We start from the raw sequence: 5,000 nt of genomic DNA on the forward strand, positions 1-5,000 counted from the left end.
ATTGTTTTGTTAGTGGTGATAGTAGTGGTAGAGTTGTGTTAGTGGTATTGTAGTAGTAGCATTGTAAATGTTATGCTAGTGGTGGTTGCAGAGACGTTGCAGTTGTGGTGTTATGCAATAACGTAGGTATTACTGTATTGGTTTTGTATAATTGTAGTATTAGTGGTAGTGTATGAGTGATACTATTACGCAACTGCGGAGACATTTGGTAGAGATGTGGTGTTCATAGGTTAATAACATTAAAACACTTAGTAATTTGACAAACATAGTCATATGATTTTTTTTTTTGACATCCGCCTACATACATACATACATACATGCATATATACATACATACATGCATACATGCATGCATACATATACAGGCACATGTGTATGGTGTGTATGTGCATGTATGTGTGTATGTGTGCATGTGTGTGTGTATGTGTACATGTGTGTGTGTGTGTGTGTGTGTTATTAATATAACTGCCCCCAGTCTTAAGTTTCCTAAGAATCTTTCAAATTTCCAATTAATTCGCGAATCAAAGTACCCTCCATGTGGTTACTGAACTGCTAAAAATAGCAACCAAATCACAACATTTTTAAAACTGAGAAGTTAGACACTATTTTTATACATATTTTTATACACCAACAGAAAGACAGGATGGTCGTAGATGAAACTACAACGCCATCATATTTATGTTACAATAATATGCTCAGTTCCATCGACGTTTCAAGACCTTTCATGTTTCATCTTCTGTATGAAGTGATTTTGTTGTTTGTTGTTGGCACTCCGTCGCTTACGACGTCGAGGGTTCCAGTTGACCCGATCAACGGAACAGCCTGCTCGTGAAATTAACGTGCAAGTGGCTGAGTACTCCACAGACACGTGTACCCCTAACGTAGTTCTCGGGGATATTCAGCGTGACACAGTGTGACAAGGCTGGCCCTTTGAATTACAGGCACAACAGAAACAGGAAGTAAGAGTGAGAGAAAGTTGTGGTGGAAGAGTACAGCAGGGTTCGCCACCATCCCCTGCCGGAGCCTCGTGGAGCTTTAGGTGTTTTCGCTCAATAAACACTCACAACGCCTGGTCTGGGAATCGAAACCGCGCTCCTATGACTGCGAGTCCACTACCCTAACCACTGGGCCATTGCGCCTCCACTGTTGTTGTTTAACCCCAAGTAAATCAAGAGCCATTAAACTTATGATTAAAGGTGTTCCACTTCTGTTCTCCATCCCCGATTTCTATTATAATTCCTTTCCCTTCTAGAATGCCTTTATAGGAATATTAAATTGATCCAACTTGTGTGATGACGCGCGGCCCAGTAGTTAAAGCGTTGCACTCAGAATCGCAAAATCGTGGATTTTCGATTCTCCAGCCGCAGACGTTCCTTTGAATTCTTCATTTCACATTGCTTCCGTCCACTCAGCAGTGAGTAACCCTACAACGAACTGTCGTCCCGTTCAGGAGAGTCTTAAGGTCTCCGTCACTTACACCACATGGAAACTGAGTTACTGGCTCTGTGAGTCCAAAGAACCAATACAGTACTTGCCTTTTCCTTTTTTTACTTTTATTTTATCGACCAGGTATAATAAAAGGTGAAAAGGCCTTCGGTGGGGTTTGAACTCAGAACATAAAGGATCGATTATCAATGTACTGCAGACAATTTGTCCTCTGCGCTGCAACGGACGGTGTTATCTGAGGGAGATTTAAGTGCTATTTCTAAAGGCTGTTACTTCAATGGGTTCAGTGGTTGTTTGCTATTATTAGTTGTTCCCCAGGCTCACTATCGGTCGCCAAATCTTTGATAAAAACATTCCATCTTTGGTTATCCCATCTTTAACTGAGATTAGTGCAACTGAGATGAGTGCAACTGAGATGAGTGCAACTGAGATGAGTATTGAAACAGTAACCTGTGATCCGAGGAAGAAATTTCTAGCAGCTTTGATGATTATGTAAAGCTTCCCTCGCTAATGGAGTGTTTCAGTCCTCATCAGACACATTCTGGCTTGAATTATTATTATAAAATTCTTTTTTAGATTACCTAAAGCTCATAAGATGTGACTTGAGAGGTGTTTAATTATCATTTCTTGTTGGTCCTATAACCACATAGAGTATTATTTAACAAGGGAACAGCCGATATATAAATATATATATATATATATATATATATATATATATATATATATATATATATAAATCCAAGAAATGGGACAAGAACGCAACAGACGACAATAAAACACCCGGACAGATAGACAATATAAAGACGGATAAGAAAAACAAGGACAGGTCATTTGCAACCTTCTCTCATCAGTCAAGTTTCCGGATCATCCTTACAGTTTCGGCCTGTTACCCTTGAAACTTCAAATCTGGCTGGTCCCAAAAATCTAAACTAAGAGCATTAAGTTTTTGGGAGAAAGCAAGCGAATGTGTACGACAACAAAGACAAAAAAACGGAGAACATGTTACACAATTACAAGTATAAACAACAAGAAAATAACAACAAATATCTTTCGACTAATAACGACGAATCAAGTTGAGCCGGTATGTGTAGAATGAAAGCCTTGAGGTAGGAACAGGAGAGATGAACATAAAAGATGAAAGTCATGAGACAGGAATATAAGAGATGCTTCGCGGCCGGCAGTCGAGCCAGGAAAGAAAGATCATGTTTGGTCAAGCACCGGCCACGTGGAAGGAAAGGAGAGAGGTAGGGGACAGAGGGATTGAAAAATTAGGGGAAGAACGAGAAAGAGAGGAAATCAAAGGGACATAGAGAAAGGTACAAGGAAGATAATGGAGGGTGAAAAGTAGGGAGATTAAAGAAGAAAAGACTAAGAAATATGAGAGAGGGGGAACGAGAAAAAGAAAAGAGGAAAGAAAGAAGAAAGTATGAGGGGGACTAAAAGAAAGAGTAAAAGAGTCGTACAGAATTTAGATACATACTTACAAGGTGAACAACAGTTTACGTAAGCCGCTATTTGTATATATAAATCCAAAAAAAATGGAATAAGAACGCAACAGACGACAATAAAACAGACCCGTTTGTACTTCGGTATGAAATAATTTTTTCCACAGGCTTTTTTTCGAGTTCATTCAACGTATCTTACCTCTAAACCCACCGCAAGCCACTTTCTTCCGGAAAAGAAAGTGGGGAGAGGTTGTGGTGATCTCGTAGTTTTGTTTCTTGGATTTTTTTTTTCTTTCCCAGGTTATTTCGCATACTTTCAACGAATGTGACATCGAAATCACGTGTAAACGGCTCCTTTACCCAGAAAAGGAAAGATTTGACTGCCATTTCTTGCACGCCTTACTACAACGTAACAGAAATTTTGGGTCCTTTATCGCAAATGGGTGTTACGTGGTAGTAAGGCGTGCAATAGCAGCCAAATCTTTGGCAATGAGATACGTTGAATGCACTTAAAAAAACCTATGGAAAAAATTATTTCACACTGAGGTTACGTGCGGGGCTTTTACGAAATATTTACCGTATTTTTAAAGTAATTTTCACTTTAAAGTATTTTTTAAATATGCCAAAAAAAAAATTTGTACTGGTATTCACTTGAAAATAATTTTTAAACAGATTAAAATATTGTCTGTTTAGAGAAAGCTAAAATATAAATACTTACTGCACAAACAACTTACATTTTTGAAATCACATTCACTTTAAAATATTTCTAAATGATTAAAATATTGCGTTTAACAAAAGCGAAAATAGAAACATTTACTGTAAAAAACAACTCGTATTTTTTCGTTGGCAAGTTCAAATATCTCAAGAACCAGCTGTCCGGTTTACGCGAAACTTGTTTTATTCCGTTTGTATTCACATTTTAGGAGACTGATTCATAGTATTTTCCCATTACGTGCCAGTTTGGCTGTGTAACATTGCAAACAAGCAAGATTGAAGTTCATTTTTAATATAATATAATATATATGTAAAAGAATACCGACAAAACCAAATGTTATATTATGAATGCATTTAATACGCATATTTCTAGAAGTCATGTAAGGATTATCTTACACAACTTCTATATTAAGTGACTCTTTTCTATAACAACTTAGCCTGTCCTTGCTTGGGTAATACGATTTAACACAATAAGGATATAGGAGTGGGATGTTTAACAGGACTCCGAGTCGAAAACATTCTGTTAAGGTGTATTGTATCAAAGCATACGGCTACATATACATACATACATACATACAAACATACATACATGCATACATACAACCTCGTTGGCGACTTTTTTCTTACTCCGTCTTCCCTTCTTTGGACTTTCCTATATTTCCGACGAAGAGCTCCGCTCAAAACGTCAAATTCTCTTTCTTTCCTTTCCTGAGCGCCCAGTATCACAATATCTGTATCACGTACTCGCGTTGTTATTTTTCTTTGTTTTTTTTTTTGTCGTTTTTCTTGTTTGAACTCACTACATATATATATATATATATATATATATATATATATATATATATATATATATATATATATATATATATATATATATATATATAGATAGATAGATAGATAGATAGATAGATAGATAGATAGATAGATATCTATATAGATATCTATATAGATATAGATATGTATGTATATAGTCAATTCAGATAAACAATTCAAATAAACAGATAAAAAACAAAAGAAAGAAGAAAAACAACGCTCGGTGAAAGGAAGGAGTTAAACGTTGCAAGCATAGCTCTTCGTCGGAAAGAGGAAAATCCAAAGAAGGAGAAGAAGAAATCGCTAACGGGCCACGTGTAGTTACATTGCATATATATATATACTATGTTACGGTTTCATTTAAGTATATTAATAATAATAATATACTTGTGCTTTATAGTAAATCATCAGGTAAATAAGCATATTATTTAGGAGTGACAAAAGAATTGTAACTAGTTTATGACTATTTCTGCTATACAAAGCATTGCTTAAAGAGCTAGTGCTCGTGCACGACTTATTTGTAACATCCACGAAGCCATTTTAACGATTACATAAGTGTTATTCTTTTAGCATTCATTAATT

This window comes from Octopus bimaculoides, chromosome 8, assembly GCF_046866305.1.
Source record: "Octopus bimaculoides isolate indiv1 chromosome 8, ASM4686630v1, whole genome shotgun sequence".
NCBI classification, from domain to species: domain Eukaryota; kingdom Metazoa; phylum Mollusca; class Cephalopoda; order Octopoda; family Octopodidae; genus Octopus; species Octopus bimaculoides.